Genomic DNA, 16,752 nt, shown 5'->3' with positions numbered 1-16,752 from the left:
AACATTTTATGTCAGCATCTTCCAGTCCTTTAATTTTTCTGACAAGCTTTCGTGGATGCAGATAGTAGTCCATGTTAAGACTATTGTGTAATTCATTTGATTTCCCTATTGTTAGGCATTTAGGTTGTTTTGGTTCTTTTGGGGCAGGAGAGTGTTCTTCAGCATAAGTATGCTGAAGTGAACTGCTCATGCAGTAATTACTTCCTTTAACTCTGATTATTTCCTTGTGATAAATTACTGGCGTGGCGATACTGCGGCAGAAGGCATGCATATTTTAAGCGCGCCCTAAAATGTACCAGGAGTGTAGGAAGGGCCCTGGGTCTCGTGGTCTGGGCCATGTCTCGTCATCACACCTCCAGGCCTGGCTGAGAGCAGACTAAGGTGTGAGGCTGAGGGAGACCCGAGTGGAAGGGAGTTACCAAAAGGGTGGATGGCTGCCTGTGCCACTGATGTTTCCTTCCTCCAGGCCTGAGTCCCGCGTGGTAATGAATGCCGCTGACCAGGCGGCAGCTTCCTTCAGGGTGTGTCCCCGCCTGGCCTTGTCTTCCAGTGGTTGCGGGGCAGGCGGTGGCGCGGATGGACCTACAATTCATGTCTTCTGGAATCAAGTGTGACTCCTTGATTCATAGTTTGTCTCATAGTAACTCTTTTTTTTATTTTTTTTTATTTTTAATCATTTAAAAATTTATTGAGGTGCATATAGTAAAATGCACAGATCTTAATTGTTGCATTTTGATAAATGTATACACTCATGTCAACAAAATGCCGGTCAAGATAGAATATTTTCATGCTCCAGAAAGTTCTCTTGTGCCCCTTTGCAATCTTCCTACCCCAGAGGGAGACTGTTCTGATTTCTAGCACAATAAGTGAGCTTTGCCTGTTCTTAACTTCATGTAAATGGAATACAATACAATAATACAAAAAAGAGTAGACTCTTGTAAATGGAATACAGTATACAATAGGAGAACAAAAGTGGTGGCTTCTTTTGTCAGCATGTTTCTGAGATTCATTCGTCTTGTGTATTTTAGTAGTTTGTTCTTTATTAATAGCTAATATTCCAGTCTTTGATTATACCACAATTTGTTTATCCATTCTCCTTGGAAGACCGTTTGGATCATTTCCCGTTTGGGGCTATTATGAATAAAGCTGCTCTTAACACCCTAATACAAGTCCTTTAAAACAAAACAGTTTTATTGAGGTATAAGTTACGTGCCATAGAATTCTTTCATTGTAAGCGTACAATTCTATGATTTTTGTAGACTTGCACAACCATCACCACAATCTAATTGTAGAACTTGGCTGTCACCCCCAGAATTCCCTCATGCCAGTTTGCAGTCAGTCCCCACTATGCCCAGGCAGCCATTGATCTGCATTCTGTCTCTGGCCTCTTTGGGGTATTGCCTATAAATGGAATCCAAGAATATGTAGTGTTTTGTGTCTGGCTTCTTTCACTTAGGGTAATGTTTTTGAGGTTCGTCCATATCATGTATCAGGACCTTGTTCCTTTGTATTGTTGCATAGTATCCAGTTTTATGGATACACCACATTTTGGTTATTCACCACTTGATGGACGTTGGAATTATTTCCAGGTTTGATTATTATAAAGTTTCTATGAACATTCATGTACCGGTGTTTGTATAGACCTATATTTTTCTTTTTCTTGGGTACAGTCTAAGTAGTGTAATAACTGGGTCATGTATATGCTTAATTTTAAAAAATGGCTAAACTGTTTTCCTAAAGTGGCTGTGTGAGGGTTTTGATTTCCCCACATTCTGGCCAACATTCAATATTGTTAGTTGTTTTGATTATAACCATTCTAATGGTTGTATGGTGGTATTGCACGGCAGTTTTAATTTACATTTCCCTAATGATTAATGATGTTGAGCACCTTTCCATGTGCTTATTAGTTATTCATATATCTTTGGTGAAATGTCTAGTTAAGTCTTTTTCCTATTTTTAAAATTGGGTTATTTGAAGGACATCTTGGCTGCTTCCAGCTTTGGGCAATTAGGAATACAGCTGCTATAAACACTCATGTCCAGACTTTTGTGTGGATATGTTTTCAGCTCTTGTGGGTAAATACCAAGGAGCACAATTGCTGGGTTGTATGAAAAAAAAAAGTTTAATTTTCTAAGAAACTGCCATGCTGTTTTTTTTCTAAGAAACTGCCATGCTGGACTATTTTGCATTCCCGCCAGCAGAGAGAGTCCCCTTTTGCTCCACATCCTCTCCAGCATTTGGTGTGAAGTACAAGTCGTCTTGTGGACACGTATTTTAATTCCTCCTGGATAAAATACCTACAAGTTGGAAGTACTGGATCATAGCATAGGTGTATGTTTAAGGGCCAAACCTCTCCAGAGGACTGTACCATTTTACATTCCTGTGTCTTTCTTAGTACTCAGTATTGGTCTTTTTAATTTTAGCCTATGTGATGGATGTGAAGTTGTATGTCATGGTGGTTTTAATGCACCTTTTCCTGATGACTGTGTTAAGCACCTTCTCACTTGCTAGTGACCATCTGTACATTTTTTTTGAAGTGTTTTCAAGTATTTTGCCCATTTTGTTTTGAGTTGATTTGTAGACATTGTATACATATGGTCTGGTAGTATGGGCACCACGCGTTTGTTAGATATATGTGTTGCGAGTATTTTCTCCCATTTTTTTTTTTGCCTTTCATTTTCTTTTGAACAAAAGAGTTTAATTTTAGTAAGTCCACTCTATTCAGTTTTTTCTTTGATGGTTATGTTTTGCTTAAGAATTCTTTACCAACCCTAAGGTTGCAAAGATATTTTCCTTTGTTTTCCTTCTAGAAGCTGTAGATAGTCTTAGATTTTATGTTTAGGCCAGTAAACCATCCTGAACTAATTTGTGTGTATGGTGTGAGGTGGGATTGAGATCCTTCTTTTTTATACAGCTATGCAGTTGGTCCAGCATCATTTATTGAAAAGACTTTTTACTCCATTGCATTGCATTGGTACTTTCTTGTAAATCAAGTGGATTGTTTGAACTCTCTGCTCTGTTCTTTTTGTCCTTAAGCCAATACCACACTATCTTCAGTTCTGTAGTTTATCAGTCTTGAAATTACGTAGTGTAAGCCCTCCAACTTTGTTCTTTTTCAAAATCTGTTGACGATGCTGGCTCCTTTCATTTCCATGTGCATTTTAGTACCAGCTTGTCAATTTCTACAAAAAAGCCTGGTTGGATTTTGATCAGGACGACATTGAATCGATCAGTCTGGGGAGTACTGACGTGTTAATATGAATCTCCTTTAGGTCTAATATAGTTTTTCTCAGCAGTGTTTTACAGCTTTTAGCATGCATGTTTTATACATATTTAAAAACTTATTTCTATGTATTTTGTGTTTTTGAGTCTATTATAAATAAATGATATTTTCCAAATCTTGTTTGGAAAACATACACAAAAGGTGGCAAAAATATGTATACACATTTTAAGATAACATTGCTTAAAATGTGTATACATTTTTTTGGCACCCCTGGTATATAGTGTGTGTGTGTGTGTGTGTGTGTCTGTGTGTATGCAAATTTTTTAAGTTGATCTGATCTGTGAACTTACTAAAAATTAACTTTTTCCAGTAAATTTTTGGTAGATGCTTTGGGATTTTTCTGTATATATAAATATTATCTACAAATATCCTTTCTAAACTCTATGCCCGTTCTTTTTTTCTTACCTTACTGAACTGCCTGTGACATTCTAAAATGTTGAATAGAAGTGATCAGAGCAGATATCCTTGCTTAGTTCCTGATTTTCATGGGTAAGTTGTCAGTCTTTCACAATTAAGTATGATAATAGCTGTAGATTTTTCATATGTCTTACGTCAGGTTAAGGAAATTTCCCGCAATTTCTGCTTTGCTGAGAAGTTTTTATCATGAATGAGTGTTGAATTTTATCAAAAGCTTTTTCTGCACCTTTCTAGATGATCATATGGTTTGTTTTCCTTTATTCTGTTCATGTGACTATGTCTCTTTTTAATCTGTTGGGACTTTCTCCTCACCACAAATTAGGGAAGAGACCACTATTATTCATTTTTAACACTGGAACATCTTGGCATCATTCATAGAATGTAGATAGGTTCAGGAGCATAATTTAGACACTTTGAATCAGATAATCTCCATAAAACAGTTTATAAAATAAAAAGCACTGTTTAGGTATAATTATTGACTTAAGCGGCCTATTTGTCCCCTAAACTTCTCTTAATCTCTGAAACTTTCACCATTGGTCTCCTGCTTTAAAAAATCAGTCTGAGGATCTGTATATATTTTGCAAATCCTGAGGGAATAAAAACAGAACAGGTAAGTGTTGTAGCAGAGTGAGCAGGCGTGGGTCTGGGATGCAGTTGTGGAGACCTAAGGGAGACCCAGAGCCTGGTTGGCTGGGTAGGCTGTTCCAGGTGGTGTGAGGTGGCACACGGTCTCCCTCAGGTGGGTGGCCTGGTTTACCGTCTCCGAAATGACAAGCAGAGCCATGGTTTCGGAAACTACAAACAACTGAACTTGAGCAGTGTCACATGTCTCTGGTTTTGAGTCATTCCAGGCGCCATGTTCAGTAGCTTGGGACTGCGAGTGAGGGCTCAGGAACTGCTGAGCACAGATTTCTGAGAGGTACTTTCTAAGTCCTTGGATGCTTAACCCCTTCCTTTGCTCAAATGCAAGACTAAAGTTGATGGTAATCACTGAGGACTAGGAAGTGACCTCTAGTTCAAGTGTCCTTTGAAGACTAAACAAACCTCTTTTATACGCTTGTTTGCTAAGCAGTCATCCCATCTGTATTTGGACCTTTCTGATGCTGGAAACACTAGCTCCCAAGCTAACACAGCGTACTTTGGAACAACTCAAATTCTTAGAACCCTTTAACCATTTTTGTTATGAAGCCCTTTCCCTCATTTGTTGACATCTTTAGGTATATTCCTATTTACGCGTATTGCTAGCTCTCTTAAAATTTGATAACAAAAACCGAACGACTAGTACAAAGTGTAGAAATGCCTTTCTCCTTAATTCTGAACATTGTACTTGTATTAATTCTTTTCCCACCAAAATGATGAAGTGACTATATATGCACAATTCGTAGTGAGACGACACAGTGCACATTGTGCGGGAGCTATATATGAAAATCTGCATCCCTACAGTATCTCAAGCAAACGTAGGGCACTGGGTAAAAACGCATGGTAGCTGTATGGGAAACAGAATCATATCAGTGTAACCTAATTTTTTCAGGAATGTTGTAAGGATCTGGAGGAAGCAGGGCACATCTGTATCTTGAGTTTCTCAAGCCATTGATTTAATTCAGGGTAATGCAATCATTGGCGGTCCAGGAAATCATCAGCGACCCGTCAGTTTAGCTCAGATGATACGCCACAGTCAGATGGCGGGAGGTTATACTGAGACATTATCAAGGAAACGGTGCCCGAGTGGGACCGCTCTTTTCAGCTAACCTTTCAGAGCTCAGTCTGGGACCCAGTTTTGTTTAATCCATTTTCATCCATGACCAGTAGTGTATTGTGTGTATGTGCTGTTTCCAGAGATGCTGGAAACAGAAGTCAAAAAAACCTGGATAAATTGAGTACTTACAAACTGGACCAAGTCAAATGAAGGCTAATCCCTTTTGTAAGTAGGAGGTTCAAACTGGAGAACGGTTGGCTTCGTGCCTGTCCCTGGCAGAAAACGCCCCTGGGCCATGAGAATCCCCGGCGTAGCTGAGCCGTCAGTAATGGATGTTAGGACATGCAGAGTAGCACCTCTCAGAAGTCAGTGCTCTGGTTAAAAATACTTGGATGAGGCTGAGAGCAGGCAGAAGATACGGTGAAGGATTACGGTGGACTACATTCTGCGATAGAAGCCGGGATGTGTGCAGTAAGAGGAGAGGGTATGAAAAAGAACTATTAGAAGTATTTTGTATTAAGCAGGATGGGCTAACATGTTGTAAAAATAGACCAGAAATGTAGTGGCTTAAACCGAGTACAAGTTTATTTCTCACATGTAACAGTCCAAGATGGATATGTCAGAGGACCCAGGAGCCAGCTTAAAGGAACTCTGAAAAGACGCATTTTAGAAAATGGAGTCATTCAGGTGACAGTGGATTATAACACATGGAATAAAAATAAGTCCATGAATCCATAATACATGTTCGGGGGGAAAAATGGCAGCTCATACAAGCAGAATGAATCAGAGAATTAGGAAATCACTATTGGGGCAGCCGGATGGCTCAGTTGGTTGGAGCGCGAGCTCTCAACCACAAGGTGACCAGTTCAATTCCCTCATGGGATGGTGGGCTGCGCCCCCTGCAACTAAAGGCTGAAAACGGCGACTGGACTTGGAGCTGAGCTGTGCCCTCCACAGCTGGGTTGAAGGACAGTGACTTGACTTGGAGCTGATGGGCCCTGGAAGAACACACTGTCCCCCAATATTCCTCAAAAAAAAAAAAAAAGGAAGGAAGAAAATGCTTTATAATTCCCAATGTGATAATTGATTTAGGCAAGGATGACAGATGGATGCTAAAACTCTCAGGTGAAACTTTGTTGTGGAACAGCATAGTCCAACATTCTCAAGGTATTACCCTAGAGGTTATTGATTACAAAAGGGAAAAGGCACCCCATAATAGAAAAAATCTCACAGACACTTCCTTAATTAGGTGACCTAACTTCACATGACCAGTGATGAGACAAACTGACAGAATGGGACGCATAATTCAGAAAGCATTCTTGAGGAAAATGTTTATCTAGTACTGAGGCAACAGTTACATGGACAAATCTAGATTGTGCAATGTTCTGCAAGACAATTGGTCTAGAGTCTTTAAAAATGCCAGTGTTGCTCTTACTAGGCGTCCTTGTGAGAGTGCCATCATCTCTAAACCCCGCAGGGCAGTCCCCGACGCACCACTGTGATGCCCAGGGAAGATGGGGCACCTGGAGGTCCAACTACTTACTTCCTTAGGATCAACTGTCTGGTCATTACCCAGACTGCCTCACCGTGGGAGCAGACAGTGTGGACTCCAGGAGATGCCGCAGGTCTGCACGTCTCCCCTCGAGAGAACGATGGGCACAGGGCCATCCGAGGGCATCTGGAAATCATCCCAGCTCTAGAGACATTGTGGCCTCATATCCGGGGAATGTGAGCTGTGTGTTCCCGAAGAAGGACCTCACTGAGATCAGCGACATGCTGCTGGCCAGTAAGGTGCCACTGCCCCCTAGAAGTCAGTGTGCCAGCCTGGAACACTGTTTAGGGACCCGAGAAGACCTTCTGCGTCCAGGCTGTGGGCATCACCACTAAAATCTCCAGGGGCACCACTGAGATCCTGAGTGACGTGCAGCTGAGTGAGACGGGGGACCGTGGAGCCAGCGAAGCCACACTGCGGGACACGCTGAGCATGTGCGGGCCGGGCGTCCAGAGGTGTTCACAGGGGCGGTGTCCGCAGCCCTGTCTCTAAAGAGGCAAACAGCATAGTTGAAATTTCTGGGTTTGGAAAAAAAATTTTTATGAGCAATGCTGACAATCTTTTCTTATATTTAATAGCCATTTATCCTTTTTTTGTGAATCGTCTCTTCAGATCCTTTGCACATTTTACTATTTCATTATTGGGTTTTTTATCTTTTTCCTGTTTGATTTCTGAGGTCTTTATAAATGAGGGAGATTAATATTTGATAAAGTTTTCCCAGTTTGTTGTTTTCTTTTGATTTTGCTATGGTTTCTATGCCAGGAAGTGGTGTTTATATTTGAGCGTACCAGTTCCTTCGAGTTGGAAGTATCTCTGGTTTCCAGTGTCGTGGAGGAGCCTGACTGTATTCTCATTCTTTTTAAATATCTTTTTACAGAAAAATAAGACAGAATCAGAAAGCCTCCACAACAGTGTGCAGCTTAATGAATTACCGTGAGGCAGACACCCTTGTAACTACCTCTCAGATAACAGATAGAACTCGGCTCCAGAAGCTCCTTTCGGGTGACCTCTCCCAGAACCAACCCCTCTTCCCCATAATACAGTAAGCACTTGCTTGCATTTCAAAAAAATAGTTTTAGCACCCAAATGTGTACCCCTGTGTACTTTAGTCTTACCCTGTCTTTTAAGTCTCTTTTACTCTGTGGATTACTTCTCCATTCCTTTTTTTGCCCCCTTGTTGTCCTATTGAAGAACTGGACCATTTGACCTTTAGTTTTCCAGTGTGACTTTTGCTGATTGCACACTCATGCAACAGCTCAGTACGTCCTCTGTATTTGTGTCAGTATGTCCGCTGTGCTCTCTATTTCTTTCCTTTTTAGAAAAACAGCTTTATTGAAGTATGAGTGACATACACTAAGCTGCATGTATTTAATGTGTACAGTTTGATACCTTTTGCCATATGCCTACACCCATGAAAATACCACCACTGTCAGGATTGTGGACCCGTTTATTATCCTCAAAGGTCCTTGTGCCCTTTGTGACTTCTCCCTCCTGCCCCTCCATATCTCCTTGGCAACTAATGGTCTGTCATTATAGACCGTGTGTTTTCTATGATTTTACACAAATGGAGTCATGAAGCATACATTCTTTTTCAGCCTGGCCTCTTTCATTCAGCATAATTATTTTGAGATTTCATCCGTGTTTTTGCATGTATTGATAATTCCTTCCTTTTCATTGCTGAGTAGTATTCCATTGAATGGTGTACCACTGTTTCGTTTATCCATTCACTTGTAGATAGAAATCTGGATTGTTTCCAGTTTTGTGTCCTCAGCATGTCTTGCAAATTGGTAGTTGGATCCAGAGATTTGATCGACTCAGGTTTGGTCTAGAGGAGGCCAAAATGTCTGGTTTCTCTCCCGTTGTGATGAAAATAGCAGTAGGTGCTTAACGTCTCCATCTGTTAATTCATGGGTGGGAGGTTGGGGGAGAAGAGCTGGTTGCAAAATGGTGGAATTTAGCGTCTGCAATTTTTCATTTACAAGTTGGAACACCCTTTGAAGAGGTACTTCTCCTCACCTGCTACTTGGTTACCCAGTGGTACGTCTCCTATGAATCAGGGTAAATGTGTTATTCTTTCCCTTAATTTGCCCATTTTCAATTTATTCTCAATTCTGTATATGAAATCTTTTTTTATTTTCTCTTGGGAAACTGGTAATCTCTTCTCTTTCTTATCGTTTTGAAATTTCTGATTTGCTTTGGTATGGGTCTGTTTTCTTCCGTTGAGATGGCCACTGATGGACTTGTTCACTTTTGAAAACCTTCAGTTCTAGAGAATAGTGTAGCTTTCTCTTCTTTGATTTCTTCCCCTTCAGTTTTTCTCTTTCTGTGACTCCCATTATTCAGATTTTGCACCTGCTGAATTGGTTCTCTTATCCTTCTCTCTATTTTCTTGTATGTTTTCTGGGAAATACCCTGAACTTTATTTTCTAATTCTTTTGTTCAGTTTATCATTTCTGCCATCATAGTTTTCTTCCCCCGGACAGCTTTAATTTTGTTTTCTGTTGTTTTAAACAGTCTCCTTGTTTCATGGATGCAATATTTTCTCCCTGGAAACAATGAGTTTCTAAATAAAGTTTTCTTCTAGCATTGTATCTTTTTCCTACAAGTTATTTTTCTGCTTGCGGGTTTTTATTTTTTATAGTAGAGATTTTATTTGAATGTCTGGGGATCTTTGGATGTTGTGTCATATTTATGGGTAGAATATCATCTAGAATATTTCCTTAGGGAAGACTCAGTGTCATTCTCTTTATATATTTATTCCTGGGCTGATCACTAGAGAAAGATTTTTGGATCTTTATGTTTTGTGATAATGGTATTCCTGAAATTCAGGTGAGGAAAAGAAGGCTGGAGAAGCCTCAGTTTCTCGTATGTGTATTTTTCCTCCGACTCCGTTTGCAGCATTGTACTCCTTCATCCTGAATTCTTCCCACAGTCCAGAGACCCTGTTTTACACTTGCCAGGAGAGAACACCTCCATTCTTAGTCCATAACTGGGGAGAGACAGTCACTTGTTGCACTGAGTCAGGGAAGGAAGACAGTTCAGCCCATCACAACAAAAATACCATTATCATGCCCCAAATAATAATTCCTTAATATCCTCAAATTTCCAGTCACTGTTCAAATTTCAAGTTGTCATTTATAAATGTAATACTTTGTTCCAGTGAATTCAGGTAAGTTCTACACATTGCACTTAGTCACATTGCTACATCTTAAGTCTCGGTTAATATTGTGTGTTGTCGTTGATACAATTTGAAGAAATACGTTGTTTGTCCTGTAGAGTTTACCATCTGGCTTTTACTTACTGCATCCTGCCCGGTTAATATGCTCGTTTGTGCTCTATTTTTTTGTGGATAAATAGTTGAATGTACAAGCTGATCAGGTTCTAAGTTTTTGGCAAGTCTGTGTCATGGGCAATGGTGCGTCCTTCCTTCCCCCCCGGGGATGTTAGTAGCTGTTGATCATTGGCTGCCTCCATTAGTACGTCAGGGGTTGCAAAATGAAAATTTTCAAATTTTATTATTCCTTACTCATTCTTTGGTTAGAGTACTTCTATAAAAGTAAACATCTCCTCACTTACTATTTTATCACCAACTGGTACAGTGAGTTTATAAAAGGCAGGAAAAATGCTTGATTCTTTCCCTGTATTTATCAATTTACAAACACAATGACCTGGTTCCTTCGTGTCCTCAATGACAAATTACGTTTGCATGTTCATTTCAAAATCAGGTAGCAACTCAATTTACTGCTGTTGTAGTGGTATTATGAGAGGGAGTAAAAGTAATTACATTTATTCAAAAAGCCATCCTTCATTGGAAGTTGTATCATAATTTATGTAGCCAATTTCCTGTTGTTGGATATTTAAATTAATTTCAGGTTTTTAATTGTGTTTCCAGTATTGTGAGATGTACATCCCTTAAAAATTTAGTAAAATACACTGTTTTCAGTGTATAGTTTGAGTCCAAATATAGAACCTTTTTTTAAATTTATTTATTGGGGTGACAATTGCTAATGAAATTACATAATTTCAGGTGTACAATTCTGTATTACATCATCTATAAATCCCATTGTGTGTTCACCACCCAGAGTCAGTTCTCCTTCTATCACCATATATTTGATCCCCCTTATCCTCATCTCCCTCCCCCCACCCCCCTTACCCTCTGGTAACCACTAAACTATTGTCTGTGCCAAATATAGAACTTTTTAACCTCTATAAAAAGTTCCCCAGTACCCCTTTGCCCCCACTTGACCCCAGATTTCACTGGTGGTTCATCTAACCTTACAGATTTGTTTTGCTGTTCTAGAATTTCATATAGTTGGAATCACACAGACAGTATTTGTTTGTGTCAGATTCTTTTCGTTCAGCGTGTTTCTGAGATTTATCCCTGTTTAGCATGTATCAGTAGTTCGTTCCTTTTTATTGCTGAGTAGTCCATTGTATGGATGTACTACTATTTATTTATCCATTCTATTGATGGATATATGGAAGAGTTCCAGTTTGAAACCATGGTGAACAAAGCTGCTACACAGATTTGTGGACAAGTCTTTCTGTAGACACACGTTTTCATTTCTCTTGGGTAAATACATAAGAGTAGGATTAATGGATGAAATGGTAGTTGGATGTTTGACATTGTAAGAAACCTCTGAACTGTTTAAACAGTGCCTGAGAAGTCTAGCTCTGTTTCTTTGTCTACACATGTATTGTCTTTTAAATTTTAGCTATTCTAAGAGGTTTGCAGCAGTATCTCATTGTGCATTTCTCCAATGTTTCTGTTCAAATCTTTTGCCCATTTTCTAATGGGCTTATTGTCTTACTGAGCTGTAAGAGTCCTTTTATATTCTGAATCCAAGTCGTTGTAAATGTTCTTCCAGTTTGTAGCCTGCCTTTCCATTTTCTTAACTCTGCTTTCAAAAAGAAGTGTTTTTGTTTTAACAAAGTCCAGTTTGTCAACCCATGTATTTGCACGAGTGCACGTGCCTGTCCTAAGAAAGCGATGCCTGTTGCAGTGAGTTGACTAGTGTGTCCCAAAATTCATGTCCATCCAGAATGTCACCGTATTTGGAAACAGCTGTTTTGCAGATGTAATTAAGGTAAGGTCATACTAGATTAGGCCATAAATCTCATAACCAGTGTTCTTATAAAAAGAGGAAAGGACACAGAATGAGGTGCACAGAGGGAGAATACTGTGTAAAGATGAAAGCAGAGATTGGTGTTATGCTGTCAGCAGCCAAGGAATGCCAGGAGCCACCAGAAGCCGCTAGAGGCATAGAAGTGTTCTCCTCGAGATCCTTCAAAAGGAACACTGCTCTGCTGACATCTTGATTTCAGACTTCTGAGACAATACATTTCTGTTGTTTTGAGCCACCCAGTGGTAATTTGTTATGCAGCCCTTGAAAACTAATACATCTATGGAGGATCAGAAAGATTTTTCTCCTGTTTTTTTTTTTTTCTGGAAATGTCAGTTTCACTTCTACATTTGGTCTGATGATCTATTTTGAGTTTATTTTTGTGTACGGTATGAAGTTAAGGTTAATTTCTTCCCATTTGGATAATCACTTTCCAGCACCATTTTTAGGAAAGACTCTTCTTTTCCCCACTGAATTACCTTGCACTTTTGTTGAACACCAACTGGCGATAACTGTGTGGGTCTACTACTGGATTCTCTTCTGTTCCATTAATTTTGGGGACTATCCTTATGTTAATACCACCCTCTTTATTTCTATACCTTTATAGCAAGTCTTAAAGTCAGGTAGTATAAGACCTCCAACTTTGTGGTTCTTAAAAATTATGTAACTCTGCTAGGTCCTTTACGTTTCCATGTAAATTGTAGAATCAGCTTGCCAATGTCTGCAAAAACAAAAAACAAAACAAAACCTTGCTGAAACCTCCAATCCATGGTATTTATCATGGATTTAGATCTTCTTTCTACAATGTTTTAAAATTCCAGAATACTGCGCTTACATGCACTTTGTCAGACTTATCCCTAAATGTTTCATATTTTTATGCTATTGTAAATGTTTATTTCATTTCCCAATTGTTTATCATTAGTATATAGAAATATTTTTTTAAAAATTAATCTGCAACTTTGGTAAATGCACTTGTTACTGTAGCTTTTATTGTAAATTCCTTAGATTTTTGTAAGTACATAATCATTATCACCCATGATTAGAGTTTTACTTTTTTTTTTCAGTCTACATGCCTTTTATTTCTTATCATTGCCGTCTTACACTGGACAGCCAATAAAATGTAGAGCAGGAGTGGAGGGTGGACACTTTTGCATTGTTCCTGATCTTAGGGGGGAAATGGCCACGCTTCATCGCTAAGCATGAGGCTGGATGTAGGTTTTTCACACATGCTTTTTATCTGGTTGGGAAATTCCCTTCCATTGTTTGTGAGAGTTTTTGTCATGTTGGGCTTTAAGTGCTTTTTGTATGTCTATTCAGATATCACATAGTTTTTCTCCTTTATTCTGTTTACATGGTGAATTCCATTGATTTTCTAACGTTAAAAAACGAGCTTGCAGTGGCTGTGATGTAGTAGGATGTATTGTTCTTTTTATAGGTTGATGGATTTAATTTGATGATATTTTGTTAAGGATTTTGCCTCAGTGTTCTTGAGGGATGTTGATGTACAATTTAATTTTCTTGAAATGTCCTTGGTTTTGGTGTCAGGGTAATTCTGCTCTTATAAAATAGCGGGGAGGTGTTTCTGTCCTCTTCTGTTCCCTTTAAGTTTGGTATTTCTTCCTTAATTGTTTGGTAGAATTCATCAATGAAGACATCTGAGCCTAGAGTTTTCTTTGTGGGAAGGTTTTTAAGTTCAAAATCAGTTCCTTTAATAGGGATTTTTTTTAAATGAGTTTTGGTAGTTAGTGTCTTTCCAGAAACTTGACAGTTTCATCACATTTGTCTCATTTGGTAGAATAAAGTTATTCATAATAGGCAAATATTAAGAAAATCAGAACAAAACAATGCAAAAGTAATTAATGTATTGGAAATTAAAATTGAATTTTGATTTTACCATTTTCCTATACTTGCATTGTTGCTTTTCATAGTTTTTTTCTACTATAGCTTTTTTATTCTAAGTAATTTTTAATGCAATTTATATATAAAATTTATTAGTAATACATGCTGTTAAAAATTTGGAAAGGGTAACTGAGAATTGTAAGAAATTGTATTAGTCAGGATAAGCCGTAACAAATAATCAGAAAATTTTTGCAGCTTAATGTAACAAAGTTTTATTTTTTGTTCACACTATATATCCATTGTGAATCATCAGGGGCTTTGCTCCACACACTCACTCAAGGACCCAGGCTGACAGGCTGACCCCGTCTGGAACACATGGCCTTTTTATTCCTTGTGTCAGGGAAAGGGAACACTGAAGGGGCTCTCACCTGCAATTACAATCTTTGGCCTTGTGGCCCATTGCCCAGAAATAGCCACATGGGCCCACTTAATTGTAAAGGTCAAGGAAATAAAATCTTCCTGTGGGCTTAGAGGCAGAAAAGCAGCAGGTATGAGTGAGCACTAGTATAATTCTGTGCCCTGGGTTAGTCACCTGTTCTCCTCCTCTGAGATAATCCCTACTTCCTGTCTTCCTGCCTGGCTCCACTGACCTTTCTCATGGCCAAGTTTGTGTGTGTGGGTGGAAGTTACTCCTGTGGTCTGGCAGCTCACTGATGCACATTTTACTGTGTTCTTCCTTTGCAACTCTTATCTCGTTATCATTATGTAAATGAGACCTGGGGAAGGACAAATCAAGAATCCCTTGCTAGTTGCTTTAGCAACATGAAAATTTCAAAATTCTTTTTAAAACTTTGTTTTAGAATATCACTGAAAGATACACAAGTAACTGGTAACAGTAATTTCAACGAGGGAGGGAAACTGGACTGGATAGTGAGGAGTGGGGGTGAGGGGTGTTGAAAGAGCAGGTAGGATGAGTAATTTTCATTGTATGCACTTCTGCAACTTGAGTTTTCTACTATGTAAATTATATTACCTAGTTTTTAAAGTAAGTTAACTTTTTTCTGTTTTCTTAATTTTCTCTATTGAATCTAATTATACTATGTAAATGAAAACAAAACATCTGTTCAGAAGTTGTCATACAGTTGAATGACATTTTTTTTCACTGAATTTTGACATATCAAGCAAAGACCACATTTTGAAAATTAAAAAAAAAAATGTATTTACCTTTTGGAGGAATAAAATTACATTCTCCAAATAGATCAGTTATTTACGGTCCTTTGGGTACCAGTAATCAACAGAGTCACTGTCATTTGGATGTTACCTTTTTGGAAAGCTCTTTCACATACATAAATTGGGTCCCTTTCTATATTTCCAGTTGTGAGTTGAGCCGTAATTGAGGGTTACTGGAGAAATGAGCTTTGAAATCAGACCTGGGACTACACTTTAGCTCCAACACTGCAGCCTCAGGAAACGTGCTCATTAGCCCCCAAGCCTGTTTCCTCCTGGGAAAAGAATACATAGCCCTTAGAAGACTGTAAGGATTAGAGGACAGGTACATCAAACCCCTGCCCAGGTCACTACATTCTCTCCCCCTTGCTCTCTCCAGTCTTCAGCGTCAGCAAATCCAGCGGCAGCGCTCTCGCCCTTCACGCACAACAGACCAGAGCACTGTTAGCTGTGCTCATCTTCCCATCGGATTCCCAGCATGTAGTTTGGTTCAACTTTTCTGAGATTGCATAACACAACTATTGATTATACTACTACTGTGAAGTAACTAATGAAGTTTATTACCTATTTAGAAAAGGTATTTTTTTCACTCTCAAACTCTCGTGAATGTAGAGGACTTTCCAAAAGCTCCATGAAGTGTGATATCTACACCTGATTATAGATGAGAATTCAGCTGTCTGCTGTCGAGCCACAGACACTGAAGCATTTTATGAAATGGGAAACAGTGCCACTTTGATTTTGCATTCAAAAAGTTACTTATGTTAACGTGCAACAAGTCCAAAGGGTCCTGTTAACAAAAAAAGATTGAAAACTGCTAGTTTAGACTCCAAAGCCTGTGGGTGAAAACTGCAATATAAGCAAGATTGCTTTAAATAGTTGCCATGTTATATGCACCCGTATCTCAGTGTACTTGGTGGGCTTTCAATCTAAGTATCCGCTCCCTTCCTTTTGCTAAAAAGATTATAAGCAGTTTGTTACGGGCTCCAATACCACAGAGAGTGACAGCTTTTCTAAGCAGAGACCTGGAGGCAGTTATACTGAAATCCAGTTACTAAGATAGCTGTTCATGATGCTTAGTTTTATTGTTTTCTGTCTTTTACGTAGACCTTCTTCGTGTGGCATTTTGGTATGCCAGGAACCAAAAGTAAGATGATTGAAGGCAGGGAAACTGAAGTAAAATAGGAAGATCAACAGCCGAGAAAGACCTACTAGAGAAAAGCACAGTAAGTATGTTTTGTTTTAAGAATTAATTGGGTTGTGAATAGAAAAGCAGAGGCTGGTTCAGTGAAGAGAAATTATGGTTTGTTTTCTTCAGGCCCCGCTAATACTTCTAAATTGGTCAGCTCACAAAACAAGCCGAAAGGCCCTGAAAAGGACTTCCACTGAAAGTCTGTAAGTTGTCTATGAAGCAATATGAGTTGATTCATATAGTTTTTAAAATTATTCAGGAAAAGAACTGTATCTTATAAATCTCTGAATCCCTCGAGTTAATGTGAACATTTTTCAAGGGAAAATTCGAAACAGGTAGCCTATTAACGGATTTTTATCTCATGCTGGGAGGTTGTTTAGAGAACAAAATGTTGGAATTTTGAGTAATTTTAATGATTTATAGAAG

General features: G+C 38.9%; 1 protein-coding gene across 2 annotated transcripts in view; it reads left to right on the top strand.

Annotated features, from left to right (window-relative positions):
• GPR160 (G protein-coupled receptor 160) overlaps positions 1-16,752 on the top strand; it is a 32,970-nt gene that overhangs the window by 10,049 nt on the left and 6,169 nt on the right. For both annotated transcript variants that reach the window (XR_013994737.1, XM_081070241.1), the window contains exons 2-3: positions 16,242-16,360; positions 16,453-16,529. The gene's annotated coding sequence lies outside the window, so the exon portion shown is untranslated. The remainder of the gene's footprint in view (positions 1-16,241; positions 16,361-16,452; positions 16,530-16,752) is intronic.

The sequence above is a fragment of the Rhinolophus hipposideros genome (genome assembly GCF_964194185.1).
Source record: "Rhinolophus hipposideros genome assembly, chromosome: 2".
NCBI classification, from domain to species: domain Eukaryota; kingdom Metazoa; phylum Chordata; class Mammalia; order Chiroptera; family Rhinolophidae; genus Rhinolophus; species Rhinolophus hipposideros.
This window is presented reverse-complemented; position numbering and strand designations above follow the sequence as displayed.